This window comes from Pelodiscus sinensis, chromosome 1, assembly GCF_052426305.1.
Source record: "Pelodiscus sinensis isolate ZL-2025 chromosome 1, ASM5242630v1, whole genome shotgun sequence".
Classification (NCBI taxonomy): domain Eukaryota; kingdom Metazoa; phylum Chordata; order Testudines; family Trionychidae; genus Pelodiscus; species Pelodiscus sinensis.
Window position 1 is genome coordinate 256,385,929 of NC_143052.1, and position 15,276 is coordinate 256,401,204.

A 15,276-nucleotide genomic window follows, 5' to 3' on the forward strand; every position below is an offset into this window, starting at 1 on the left:
CACATGAAATATGTAATCCTATGGAACTTAATTGAAAATCATATGCTCCAGGCATGCTCTTATAAAAGCATACAAATCCCAATTCCTAAAATATAATTGGCAACTGAAGCTGTTTTGCAGAAAGTTGTTAAGGTTTATATGGGCAAATAATAGCCTCACTTTTATATTTTGTATATTGATATAAATTTATCTCTTTAACTCAAATGAAAAGTTCAATAAAAACACACTGTTGCCTCTGATATTTTCACTGTAGTAATGTTTGCCTGGTTGGATTACAACAGTAATTTATGCAAAAATAGCTGAATTCAGATAAAACTGATTACTCTAGTGATCGTGACCTTATATGATAAAATCAGATTAACGGTATTAGGGTTGTTAATGAGCACATTTAAAAACCTTCAATTACTCCTCACTGAAGTATTACATTTTATCACATTATTTAAAAATACATTTAATTTATCTATATATTTTAGAAATGTATGTCTATCTGTCTGTCCATCTGTGAGTTTGTTAAAGAACTCCTCCTAGACAGTAAGAGCTAGGACCATCAAATTTGGTACAGTGTGTCCCTGCTATACATCCAAGATATGTTCCAAAAAACATGGATGTATAGCGAAATGACATAAAGTGGGGATTTTTTTCCCCTGTGGCTGACTTCTGTTTGTGCAAATTGGTCTTTTGGTGTATGTGTGCGTGTGTGTGCAATGTAAGAGTGAGGAATGGGAGGACTTATAACACAAGAGTCAACGACATTAGTGCGGAACCGACGTATACTAAGGCTATGTATAGCAGGGACACTCTGTATATTGCTTCCTCTTAACCTTCCTTAAAGCATGGTCAGGGTTTGGTTGTGCCAAGAAAATGTGAAGTGCCAGGAATGGGATTGTTTTACAGAACATGAAAAAGTGGGGGTGGGGAGGGAGGGAGAGACAGAGAAGCGGGAAAATACTGAGAGCGGCCACTAGGGGGCTGGGATAGAAAGAGAGAGAGAGAAAAGACTTGTGACAGCCTGGGGGGTTAGTTGAGGGGACTAATGGGGGGACAGAAAGCCCTGCCGGATGGGAGCCCCTCCCTTGAACCTCTCCTCACCCCTCAATTCGCACATTCCCACACCCCCAGCCTCCTGCCCTGCTCTCCCCCCCCCCCGCCATCTCCAAGCCCCTGCCCTGACTCCTGCATCCTCCACACTGCCAGCCCCCTGCCCTGAAGGACCCAAACAATGCCGGGTAAGTCTTATAGTAAAAATTAAAAACAAACCATATGTATTTTCCCACCATTTGTTGGATACCAACTCTTTTATTGTTATTATCACACTTTTTTTGTTTGTGAAGTGCTCTGTAAATTCGTGGCATTATATAAGTAGCAGCATCAGCAAGAGGAGAGTGGAGGGGAGAAAGCAGCAGCATGAATCCATAAACATTCGGAGCACAGGACTCCTCCCAGCCCCAGGAGCTGCAGGGCAAGGGATGAACAAGCAATGGCTTGTGGGGTTAGTGTGGGGAAGGAAGAGCGAGCTTCTACCAGAGCGGGGGTGGGACAAAGGAGGAATGGAAAAGCACGCTCCCTCAAGAGGGGTCAAAGGTAAATTTCTGTGCATGGCCTAAGTGATTATTAGTACCATACAATGATGTGTGTGGCACGGATACTGGTAAAGAACGAGCAGATAATTTAATCTTGAGGGTTATCTTCAGGTTTATTTTTAACCATGCCTGTTCTTAATAAAAAAAAAAAGAACATAAGCAATATCACCAGGCATACTTGAAAGGAGCCTGAGGACATACTGATTAAATCAGCTCGGAGTGCAAGAAAGATGTCAACTGCCTCAACCAATTGTGCAAATCATATATTATGATCTCTTTTTAAATGCATGCATATTTTCAGTCTGCTTTGAATTTCTCTTTAGCTTGCATTCATACTCACATTCTTTAAACATGCAAATAAAAAATCATCAAGGTCCAAAAGACTCTCTCAGTTGAGAGTGTTTAAATGAAGTTGATGTCCTGTGGAGTTGGATATGCATGTTTCTGGGCAGAATATAATTTTCTTCTATTTATTTAGGGTTTCTTTTTAAATTCAGTTGGCAACTGAAGTTGTTTTGCAGAAAGTTATTAAAGTTTATATGGGCAAGTAATAACCTCACTTTTAAATTTTGTATATTGATATAAATTAATCTCTTTAACGAACATGAGGAATTCATTTGGGTGCATAAGCACTCACAAGTGCCAGGTTATACAACCATTTCTAAATCACTGAGACCTCTTAGATCTCCTGGAGGTCTCCAAAACCACAATTGCCCTCAGGTACCTCCTCCTTTTCTTTCCTTCATTTTGTGGAAAAGCCTGGGAAAGCAATAACTGTACCTTGTAGAATAACATGAAATTCAACAAATGCAGGCTCTGAGACAGGAAAGCAGAAATTGTATTCTGCAACTGAGCCCCCTCACTGAATGCTCTGTGTCCTGCCCCCTCAAATAAGGGAGCTGTTAGTTCAAGGGCTCCATCGGGACTCCCTCTTAATTGCTGTAGTTATGGTGCAGTGAAAAATGACTCTGAGATGACCAAGACTCCAACCATTTATGACTTTATTATATTGTAGAATAAAACCATCACCCTTAATTGCCCTGGAAATGAATCAGAAACCCCTGCAGATCACTAAATATAAGCTTCATATGCTGCTTATGCAGAACACCCTGCAACAAATGGGCAGGCTGCACATTCTAAAAAGAAAAGGTTGTGAGTGGCCTTAAGGGTATCAGGGCAATGGGCCCCATGTGAACTGCATGGCAGCTGCCTCATCTCTAAGTGCTGAAGGTGAGAAGCACCAGGCAAGGTAGGTACACCAAAGCAAAACCTGAAACTTTCTCAACATGAACATCATGGCCGCCACTCCTACCTGGGCATATTGAAGCAGCTGTTGAACCAACAGTATCCCCAGGTTGCAAACCTGATTAACAAAAGTTGGTCAGACTCTTTCCTATTGGTTCCCACAACCTACCAGCCTAATGTGTCTCTTCTGGACTGAGTTGCAGACAGAGCAGCCTTGCTAAAGCACAGTCCCTGCTCTTGATGACATTGATCAATGTAGCCATGGCCTGGATGTGCTGTAATAGACACAGAGACATAAGCAGTAATAATAGTGAGTGTCATGTTACTGGATTTTAAGGGAAGCAGACAGATCACTGCTGCATCCATAGGGGGGTATTTGCCCCAAAGGTTGGTACAAAGGGGGGCCATGTGAGGTGTCAAACGAAAGCTTATGTTCTATTGATTCTGTATATGCTCTTCATGTAATTGTATAATATCTGTATGTGGAGTTATAAACATGTACTCCATAGGGATGCTGGAAAATTCTCTGACTGTGGCTGAGCATTGGGCAAGGAATGCTCAGCCAATGGCTATGCTAATTAGCAAGGCTCCAGGGACAATAGATCTCCAAGTGCCAGAGACTGAAGGAATGCCTGGATACCTGCAAGCCAGCCAGAATAATGGTTGCTGACTTGGAACACAAGGATAGGTTGTTGGACCATGTAACCTTCTCTGGCCAAGAAGATGCCAGGAGAGGTATATAAGTGCCATGTGGCACCCTCCATCTTTGCCTTCAATTTTGCTCCTAATCCCAAATGCAGCCTTGCAGGGAACCGCGAGCCAGAAAGAACTGTGGACCCATCCTGACATAGGATGTACACCAAAGACTTTTAAGCCAGCAGTTAGAACATCTCTACTACGAGCCTGTATCAAGAACTGGGTGATTTGATGCATGTAATATATTATTCTTTAGCAACCTTACACTCATGCTTTTCTTTCTTTTAATAATAAACCTTTAGATTTTGGATTCTAAAGGATTGGCTCAGCGTAAACTTGTGGATAAGATCCAGAGTGTAAATTATCCTGGGAACTGTGGCTGGTTTCTTGGGACCGGAAGAACCCATTTGGGGTAGGTGCAATCGGGTTCTATAACCCCTCATCTGTGTGTTAAGCCTGGGGCTGATTGGAGTATAGGAAGAGCTGGAGTGTCTGAGGGGTTTTGCTTCTAAGACTTCTGGCTGGCCAGATCAGCAGCTGAAGCACTCGGTGTGACTGGTTTGTGGCCTGTTTGGGAAGGTCTCCAGTCTGGGGCAGTAAGGAGCCCCGAGGCTGAGCAATTTGCCCTGAGCGGACACCCTCAGCTGTGCCCAGACCCAGCCCGGTCCGTCACAGTGAGTATGTTGCAGCCCATTCTCCCTTACTATCTCCAGTTGTGTCTCATCCTAATTGCCCTAATGTCTCTGCAATATTGGTTTCTATAGTCACAATTTAGATAGAAGGCAGTGCAAAACAGTGAGCATGACTCATCATCCTTATAAGTAGATTAAAGAGCTTATTTTGTTTTTTTGCTCTTGCTGCCAGGAATCCAGTGCTTCCCACAGTTCTCTATGATCTTCTGCTCCCTTGTATATAGTGGAGGCACCAAAACAAAGAGATCAGAAAGTGACTAAGTAAAAATATTTTCCAAATCAATTATTGTACAACCCTCTGCATAATGTTCAACTAAAGCCATTATGATTTTGCACGCAGAATCCAGTATTCCTCTATCGTGGCTTTAAACATCTTGGCTGTGTCTACACTGGGCCACTTATTCCGGAAAATCAGCAGCTTTTCCGGAATAAGCTGCGAGCTGTCTACACTGGCCCTTGAATTTCCAGAAAAGCAATGACGCTCTACTGTACAAAATCAGCCGCTATTCCGGAAAAACTATTCTGCTCCCGCTTGTGCATAAGTCCTTATTCCGGAACACTGTTCCGGAAAAGGGCCAGTGTAGACAGCCCAGTAGTCTTTTCCGGAAAAAAGCCCCGATCGCGAAAATGGCGATCGGGGCTCTTTTCCGGAAAAGTGCGTCTACATTGGCCACAGACGCTTTTCCGGAAAAAGGGCTTTTCCGGAAAAGCAGCCTGTCAATGTAGACACTCCTTTTCCGGAAAAACTGAAAACGGAATAGTATTCCGTTTTAAGCAGTTCCGGAAATTCATGCCAGTGTAGACACAGCCATAGAGTGGGCACAGAAGGAAGTGGCCTTTCAATGTACATAGTTTTAATCAGATGTCAGATAATTGTTCATATCCATAGTAGGCACAATTGAAAAAACATCACAAATACATAGGATATGCTCTTTGCAAAGAAGTAGTATTTGCTTTGAATGTCCTTTCTGGTACTTGTAATTGTTCCCAAGTCAATTCTTAAAATTCTTAAAAGAAAACATTCTTACCTAACATATTCCCAGCTCTCTGACTCCTACTCTGTAACTTATAGTCTTCTGAAATTTCAAGTGTACTTTGGATGCCATACAAGTAGGACATGCATGTTTACAGTGAAGGGTAGCTCTTGTGATAAATTAATACCGATATTGAATTCTAAGCTGCTCAGCTAAGTGAGTTTGTAAAATCATCATCAGGACAGGAGGAGGAGCGCCTTGTTTGACATGTGGATTTGCTTGTCTTTCCAAGTTACACGGGTGCTCCAAGACTCTCTTTGTACATACAGCCAGATTCACAAAAGAATGTAGTTGTTACACCCTTAGGGGCCCTGTCTAGCTGCCTAGTGGAATTCTCAGTCCTGAATTAGGTGCCCTGCCTCCCTCTACAATGCCTGGGGATACAGGCGATTCATGGCAGCACTCAGGAAGTACACCACTCCTCTGTGCCCCTGCCAAAATTTTAATTGTTAAATGTGGTGCCTCCTCATGCCCCCTCCCTGTTCCTCTGCTCGGCCCTCTCAGCATCCCCTCCCTCTGCTGGCACCACTTGCCTGTGCAGGGGGAGAGTTAGGTGTCTAAAAAGGGATTCTCAGAAACTGAGCAGAGATCCACTTAAGCTAGCTAGGAATAAAGTGCAGATGAAAGTGTTGGGGTTAAGGATGTAAAATCCTGTTTAATTGGTGAACGAGTTAACCACTTATGGGGGGTGCTCCAGCCTGGCCCAGACCAGTCCCTACCTGCAGCCCACCTGGGCCTGCCGCAGACAGGGACAACCCCAGACACCCAGACCAGCACGTCTGCAGCAGATCCCGTGGTGCTGATGAGTTGAAACCCTCCCATGGAGTTAGGCACCTAAGCCCAGTCAGCCCCCCTTGTGAAAAATCCTGCTCTGTTTGTTTTGGAGCAGGGACTTCCTGAACCCACATCACAGCTGAGTGCCCTAACCACCAGGCCATGTAGCTATTCTGGGACACACACTCCTGCTCCATCTCTGTGTTTTATGCAGCGCCTAATCTCTAGGTGTGCTGTGAGAATGCCTAAACCATCAGGCTCCACTTATGAGATAGGTGAGGCCAATCCTCAGCAGCACCCAGACCGTGGCATGCCCCCTTCCCAGCTGTCAGAGCCACACAGAGCATTTGAAGCGGCACTCTGGCAGTGATGCAAAGGGGCCTGGCCTCTTAGTTGCCACTGCTGCCAGTTAGGTTTTTTGCCCCCACTGTTCCCCTTGGGAGGCTGCTCCAGAACTTCAGTCCTCTGATGGTTAGAAACCTTCCTCTAATTTCAAGCCTAAACTTCTTGATGTATGTACATGTATTTTGGCTGGGTCCCTCACTGCTGCTTATCCTAAATAACTCCTGTCCCCCCCCCCCAGTATTTATTCCTCTATTTATACAGAGTCATCACATCTCCACTCAACCTGCTGTTGGTTAGACTGAACAAGCCAAGCTCTTCGAGTCTCCTATCATAAGATAGGTTTTCCATTCCTCAGATCATCCTAGTAGTCCTTCTCTGAACCCAGACCAGTTTGAAGTCATCTTTCTTAAACATAGGAAACCAGAAGCGCACACAGTATTCCAGTTGAAGTCTCACCTGTGGCTGGTATAATGTCTAACACTTCCCTGTCTACTGGAAATGCCTTACCTGATGCAACCCAGGACTGCATTAGCCTTTTCACAGCCGTATCACATTGATTGCTCAGTCATCTTGTGATCAACCAATTCCCTCAACTTTCTTCTCCACTGTCACTTCTAACTAACAAGTCCTCAGCTTTCTGGAAAAATTCTTGTTAGTCCTTAAATACATGGCCTTGCACTTTGCACTATTAAATATCATCCCATTTTTATTACTCTAGTTTACAAGGATTGTATGATATTCTGGTCCTCTTCTGTATTGACAATACCTCCTAACTTCGTGTCATCGGCAAGTTCTATTAGCACATTCCCACTTTTTGCGCCATGGTCAGTTATTAAAAATGTTAAATAAGATTGGTCTTGAGACTGATCCCTGAGGAAATCCACTACTAACCTTCCTCTAATCTAGCCTGAGAGTTCACCTTACAGTATGACATGTGGGAGTCTTCCTTTTAATCAGTTCCTTATTCACCTTTCGGTTCTCATATTAATCCCCATGGGTATGTCTACACTACCCCGCTAGTTCGAACTAGGAGGGTAGTGTAGACATACCCCATCTTTTGCAATTTAACTAATCATTTCTCACATGAGTCTGTATTAAATGCCTCATTGATGTACAGGTAGATTAGATTCACCACATTTCCTACACTTCAGTTAGTCTATAAGGTGCCACAGGACTCCTCGTCGCTTTTGCAGATTCAGACTAACACGGCTACCCCTCTGATACTTGACACATTTCCTTTGTCTAAAAAATCAGTAATCTTCTCAAAGATATTACAGGTTGCACCTCTATAAACTGGGACTCTCTGCTCCAGCAAAATCCATGGTCCAGAGAGGATCAGAGAGTCCGGACATGCTGCAGGGAGTGGGGGGTCTGAGAGCCATGTGCATTGCCCAGCTGTGCTGCCAGGGGGGGCAGGAGCTGGCGCATGGCTCAGCGGGGCTCAGGGGGTGGGAAATGGGAAGGTTGGTGTGTAGTGCAGCTGGGCAGTAGAAGGGGTGGGAAGCCCAGCATATGAGACCCAGCTGAGCTGCCCAGGGGAGCCAGGGAGCCCGGTGCATGGTCCATTTGTGGGGGATGGAGGATGGGAGGAAGCCCCGCACATCACCCAGCTGGGCTTCTGAGGGAACTGGGAATCCAGGTGGGGCAGCATGGCAAGGGGTGGGGCCAGCAGCAGCGGAGCCAGAAGTGATCACCCTGGTCCTGCAGAATCCCTCATCTGGAACCAAACAGGTCCCAAGAGCAAGACCAGGCTGGTGCAACCTGTAGTAACTTTGTTACCTTTTCCTAAATACAACAATTTAGGCTACTTATTTTTTGCAACTCACCAAGCTTGGAACAGGTCCTTTGATTTTAGGAAACATTCTAACAGCCCTTTCTTATCTTAATCACTTGTTGATCATTCTGTATATAAACAAAATTCTGACTCTCTGTCCTGAGGGTGCAAACTGGGAACCCCACATCTAGTCTCCGCTGTAGAACTTATTGCATTGCATATGCAGGCTCCCTGCACCTGAGGCTTGCAGTTTGGGTGACGGGCATTACCCTACTCTGCCAATGTAAGAAACTACAGTATCTAGAAAGAAAGCGCTATCTCCTCCTGGGAATATTAAGATAAGGATGTGCGTGACGGGGCAGCCCCGCTCGTGGCGGGGGCCCCCACCCAAGCCGCACTGTACAGCGGGAGGCCGTGCGCCGCCCAGCTCTGCCCGCGGTGTTCGGCGGCAGCGCGGAGCGTGCCGGCCTTAGGCACGCCGGATGACGTCATCCGGGCGCCATGGAGATAGGAGTCGCGTCGCCCTGGCAACTAAAGGACGCCCCGTCACGAGGGGTGGGACCGCCGCAGGACGCCGGGGTCATGACCCTGGCGCCAACTTTAAAATGGCCCCGCAGCACCGAGACAAGGGGGAGTGAAGGAGCTGAGCGGACCGCCCCGGTCAACGGGAGGAGCGGCCCAGCGGCAGCAGTACTCAGCCCGGTGAGCGGTTGGCCCAGGCAGCTGGGTGTCGGGGAACACCGGAGCCGGAGGGGAAGGAAGCAGCCCAGGGCAGAGTCAGGATTGACTGGTGGGCTGACGCGTTAAGGGGTTGCACCCCGTCAGCCGGGTTCGGGGCAATTGAACCAGAACCCTTAGGGCCCTGGGCTGGGGCCCGTGAGAGTGGGCGGGCCCGGGCCCCCCTTCCCCTCCCGCCTTGCTAGGAAGTGGGAAAACGAAGATAAACGCGCAAACAAGGGAAACTGTGGGACTCGGAGCTCTAGGACAGTAGAGAGCCCTCGGGACAAATGCCGCGGGGCGGCCTGGGGCGTCACAATGTGATTACAGACAAGGATGTGATTACAGAATCTTGGCTTGATCCCATAACGTGTGAAGTCCTACAAGAGCTGAGAATGTTCAACATCTTTCATGATGAAACCCTCTTTGAGAAATAACTATGTAATGTCCGATCTGGCAGTCAATGACTGATTTAAGTGGGGGGTCAAGCTTTGTCCATTGTGAGTTATTTCAAAGATTTTTGTCACTTGGCTGCCAGGTTTACTTCTGGTTATTCCCTATGGACTATGGGAATTGGACTATGGGAATTGGATGATGAACACATTTGTAATTTAACATAGGGGCCTGTGAAAACATGTTGAAAGTGTTTGCTCTTTTTATATTGATTAAGGATAGGTAGGTAGGTAGCATAGGGTACGTCTACACTACAGCGCTAGTTCGAACTAACTTAGTTCGAATTAGTTAATTCGAACTAAGCTAGTTCGAACTAACGCATCTAGAACTAAAAACTAGTTCGAACTAGCGTTTTGCTAGTTCGAACTAGTAAGTCCACATTGAGTGGACTCTGAACAGGGCTTAATGATGGCCGGAAGCAGTGCCGGCAGGGCATAAAAGGAGGACTTAGAGCATGGAGATGCTGTCTCAGGCTAGCCGAGGGCTGCGCTTAAAGGGTCCCGACCCCCACCCCGGACACACAGTTCTAAGGGGTGCCCCGCTTGCAAAGAAGTTCTGGCTTGGAGTGCCCTGAGTGCCCACACTGGGCACATCACACCACTCGGCCATCAGCCCGGCTGCACTTGCCGCAGGCTGCCATCTGGGGAGAGGGAGTAATTGGGGGGCTGCAGGAGAGCTTCCACCCCCAGAAGCCCGCAGAGCCAGCCCAGTCCTCCCCATCGGGGGCTCGTACCCCATTCCTCCCTCACCTCCTTCCACTTGCCCTTCCCTAGCCCCCCTTCTTATTGATGTACAAAATAAAGATAACGTTTCTTCCAACATTGACTCTGTCTTTATTGAACAAAACTGGGGGAGACTGGGAAAAGGAGGTGGGAGAGGGGAAGAGAAAGGCTGGGAGAGGGGAGGGCAACTAACATGATCAGGGGTTGGGAACAGGTCCCAGATGAAGAGAGGCTACAGAGACTGGGACTGTTCAGCTTAGAAAAGAGGAGACGGAGGGGGGACAGGATAGAGGTCTCTAAAAGCAGGGGTTGGGTGGAGAGGGTGCATTCAGAAAAGTTCTTCCTGAGTTCCCATAAAGAAGGACTAGAGGACACCAAAGGAAAGGACTGGGTAGCAGGCTTGAAACTAGTAAGAGAAAGTTGTTGTTGTTGACAAAGCAAATAGTTAACCTGTGGAACTCCTTGCTGCAGGAGGCTGTGAAGGCTACAACTAGAACAGAGTTGAAAGGGAAGTGAGATCAAGTCATGGAGGTTGGGTCCATGGAGTCCTATTAGCCAGAGGGTAGGAGTGGTGTCCCTGCCCAAAGTTTGTGGAAGGCTGGAGAGGGATGGCACGAGACAAATGGCTTGGTCATTGTCTTCGGTCCATCCCCTCCAGGGTCCCTAGGGTTGGCCGCTGTCGGCAGACAGGCTACTGGGCTAGATGGACCTTTGGTCTGACCCAGGACGGCCATTGTAAGCTCAGGGCTCAGTGTCGGGGGTCTCAGTGGACCCCCTTGATTTTCATGCACACCTGGTCCTGGGTGGCCAGGCTGGCAGCTCTCCTGCCCTAGACGGCCACTTTCCTGTGCCTAGTGCGGAGATCGTGGACGAGGTCCACGATGTCCGCACTAGCCCAGGAAGGTGCCCGCCTCTTGCGGTCCAGGGCAAGCTCCCGGGAGCCGCCAGCCTGGTCCCGGCAAGAGGGGGTGGGCTGGGGGGCATCGGGTGGGTGGCTCTGTGCCGTGCCAGGTGCAGGGTCTGCTGGCTGGGTGCTGGCAGGCTTGCACCTGGCACGGGCACCGTAGCCAGCCCGTGCCCCTTTAAGGGGTCCGGGGCCGGGAGGGGGGCATAGAGTTTCCCTGGTGTTGGCCAGAGTGGCCACCAGGGAAACCTGGGGAGGGCTAGCCTCCCACTAGTTCGAACTAAAGGGCTACACAGCCCTTAGTTCGAACTAGCTAGTTCGAACTAGGCGTTAGTCCTCGTAAAATGAGGTTTACCTAGTTCGAACTAAGCGCTCCGCTAGTTCGATTCAAATTCGAACTAGCGAAGCGCTAGTGTAGCGCATAGGAAAGTTAGTTCGAACTAACGTCCGTTAGTTCGAACTAACTTTCTAGTGTAGACATACCCATAGGGAAGAAGGAGAAAAGAGCGTAGAAAACTTTTGTGGAGGTTGTTTTTGATATCTACATACCTTTTACTGGGATTATTTTCTTGTATGTTATAGAAGTTGAAATTGATATGTTGGGATTTGAGGTGATTTTGTTAAATTTGACAATCTGGAGAAAGGTGGCCTTGAAAGGGAATATTCTGGTCATTTGTCTCTGTGCAGTTTCAGAAAACCAAAGCAGAATTTGTCTGAAGGCGTTGGACAATCAGAACTGTTAGATAAACAAACGGAGCAGAGACAAGAGCTCTGTGTTGAATTTGTTTTGGCAGTGATCATATCTGAGCCATTGAAAGCTGTTCACTGAAATTCAGGCAGTCAACATCCTGGATATCTAATTGCTGTTCCTGATAATGGAAGAACCATGAGGGAGAAAAATGGTTAGGTGTGAGCCTATATAAAGGCTTGTGCTGATTCACTTGTAAGCATGTGAATAATCCCACTGAAGTTAGTGGGTCTATATACATAGTTAGAAATCAGTGCATAACTCTGCAGGCTCCATGCCTCATGCAACATTAAGCAGTGAAGATTTATAAAAAATAAATCTTGCCAGGCCAATGAGCTTCCTTATTTTGTTAGAATCACAAAATGAGTGAATAAAAGAGAATCAAGTAAATGAAATGCATTGACCTAGCAAAACATATTGTAGTGTTTAACAGGGCAAATCCTATTAAATTGTGGATTAAAAATAATAATTCATATTGTTTTGGAGAGGAATACAGTTACATGGAATAACAACTGAGAAAAAAAGGTTTGGTCTTACCTAATATCTTCATCAATGTTCTCAATGTGTGAGGGAGTGGGTACTGCCCTTTTAAGGAACAGGCTGGAGCCTGTAGCTTGGAATAATCAAAGAGGCCCTGAATCCCACCTTGAGGTGGAGCGAAAGAGCAACAGGGGCAGGAGAGGTAGTTGTAATTGTGCAGGCTGCAGCAGGTAGTGGTTGCTTTTTGGTTTTGGGCTCTAGGAAACCAGCCTAACCCAAGGCTTTCTTTTAAGGACTTGTGAGCTCACAACTATGGTCTGAAATGAGGATCTTAACAAAGTATATACAGGCAGTCCCTGGGTTGCGTGGATCCGACTTACGTTGAATCCCTACTTAAGAACAGAGTGAGGGAACCCCGAACGAGCTGCGCCCGCCCCCCCCAGCAGACCGCCGCGACGCGCTGCGGCGGTTCCGCCGCCCGCGTCCTCCGCAGCGAGAAAAGCTGCTCCGCGTCTCCCTGGTCTGCTGGGGGGGGGGGCGCAGCTAGTGCGCCCCCCCCCCCCCAGCAGACCAGGCTTTTCTCGCCGACGCCTGGGGTAGAGCAGCTGGGGGGCTGCCAGGTTGGTCCCACAGCGCCGAGGTGCGGCGCTACTGGACCAACCCAGCAGCACCCCAGCTGCTCTGCCCCAGGCGTCCCCAAGTCAGCCGCTGCTGAAACTGACCAGCGGCTGACTACAGGAAGCCCAAGGCAGAGCTGCTCTGCCCTTGGCTTCCTGGAATCAGCCACTGATCAGTTTCAGCAGCGGCTGACTTGGGGACACCTGGGGTAGAGCAGCTGGGGTGCTGCTGGGTTGGTCACCGCAGCGCAGAGGTGCGGTGCTGCGGGGACGTACCCGGCAGCGCCCCAGCTGCTCTGTCCCAGGCGTCCAGATTCAGCCGCTGCTGAAACTGATCAGTGGCTGATTCCAGGAAGCCCAGGGCAGAGCAACTCTGCCTCAGGCTTCCTGTAGTCAGCCGCTGGTCAGTTTCAGCAGCGGCTGACTTGGGAACACCTGGGGCAGAGCAGCTGGGGTGCTGCCGGGTTGGTCCAGTAGCGCCGAGGAGCAGCGCTGCGGGACCAACCCAGCAGCACTCCAGCTGCTCTGCCCCAGGCGTGCCTGATTCAGCCGCTGCTGGTCAGTTTCAACAGCGGCTGAATCTGGATGCCAGTTCCGACTTACATACAAATTCAATTTAAGAACAAACCTACGGTCCCTATCTTGTACATAACCCGGGGACTGCCTGTATTGTAATTGTCTCTGAGCAGAATCCTTATTAAAAGGTGTGGAGCTAATTTGTTGGCTTCACCTTGCCCTGGCTATTAAAGTGAACCTATTTGCATCTCAGTCTGGGAAAATCAACTTGGAATGCATCTTCAAGGATTACCCAGGGATGGCCTATGCCCTTATAAAGCAGGATTAACAACTTGACAATATAACTTCCAGGTGATACTAAATTGGGAGGAGTTGATAGCACTATTAACCCACGCTTCCATAGTCTATTTACCCTCACTACTGCTAATATTGTACATTCCTCCTTTATATTATCATTAAGGCTAGACAGGTAAAGTAGAAACTGATGTAGAATATGTGACATGTTGCGCTTTGGTTAAGTGACCTTGGCTGCCCAGGAGAAAGTGTTAATGCCACCTTGGATGCATGTCTTATTTAATTCTTTATCTAGCTGCAGCATTACTGGTAAAAATTTGAGTCTGTTATTTAGCGCAAAGAAGAGTAAAGTATGGTGTGAAACTGGTCCCATATCTTTATGGAAGAAAGGGGGAACTATATACATAGTAATCACAACCAAAATAACTGTTAAAAGAATGCTAACATTGCAAAGTCAAACTCTCAAATGTTAGGAAAGGCCTGATTTCATCCCCCTTAGTGTGCCAACTTTACAATAAGCTCTAATTACATGGTCACATACTTGCCTTTCCAGAGAACCCCTGCCTCCTTCTGTGCTTAAGAAAGACAATACTCATTGAATGACCAGCTGTTCAATATTTTATTTTACCCTATTGTTCAATATGTGCTCCCAAGTCTTATTTACTAAACACCATTCAACCCTGCTCTGAAAACAGAAGTATTAATTTCTTCATGTGATTTTCTGGGGCATTCATTACATCAGTAGGGATTCACAAATGTTAATGTATTCTTGACCCACTGAAAGGTAAAATGGAATTATTATTCCAACTGACAACTGAGGAAATTAGGCACAGAGTGCTTAAGGTCAAAAGGATCCAGTAACTTTGAGTGCCCTATACAAGACACTTAACACAGATCTATCAGAGTATTTAGCGTTATACAGCACTTTCTATGTTCAAATCACAGCTCCCATTGATGTCAATTGCAACTTAGTGGTCTGCAAATCAGATCCTTGGGTCAGGTTGGGTACCCATAATATGGTGAGCACACAATTAGTGATCATGTGTGAAACATTTGGCTCATGTGACTTGTTCAGCACACACAACTCTGTGACACAGGCGAGGTTGGAATTCAGTTCTCCAGGGCAACATCTAGCTCCCTTAATCATGAAATCATACATTCTCTTTCTGCAGTCTTCTGCCTCATATACTGCATACTTTCCAATCCCAATTAGGGATGTGAATGGTTAACTGGTGAATTGGTGGGAGTCGGAGCAGCTTTCCACTTGCCATGGGTAGGGGGTTGCTTCAGCCTGGTGGGACTCTCCATGGGCAGGGGTGCTCCAGCATGGCCAGAGAAGGCCCTGTCTGCAGTGGGCCTGTGCCATCCTGGCTGGGACAGTGCACCATAAGCAGGGGTGCTCTTGTCCAGTTGGAACAGCCCTTACCACGATGGGCCCAACCCAGCCAGAGCTACACCTAATACTCTACAGAAGGCAGTAACAGACACAACCCTCATTCATCCCTCCCAAAGCATGGTCCCAGCCACAGAAGGTTTCTCTTATATTTGTAGGTTAAGATTAAATTTCATCCTGACCAAGGATAGGAAGAATACGCTAGTGCACTATTGGACTGAATAATACATGCTGTACTAGTGTCAGTCATGTATTGAATATGGGAGGAGAAGGGAGCAGAGAAGGGGGAAGC

At 47.3% G+C, this 15,276-nt stretch overlaps 1 long non-coding RNA gene across 2 annotated transcripts in view; it reads left to right on the plus strand.

Moving 5' to 3' along the window:
* The window catches only part of LOC112546609 (uncharacterized), a 79,082-nt gene that overhangs the window by 58,077 nt on the left and 5,729 nt on the right, over nucleotides 1-15,276 (plus strand). For both annotated transcript variants that reach the window (XR_012900575.2, XR_012900574.2), the window contains one exon: nucleotides 3,824-3,933. This is a non-coding gene — a long non-coding RNA (uncharacterized LOC112546609). The remainder of the gene's footprint in view (nucleotides 1-3,823; nucleotides 3,934-15,276) is intronic.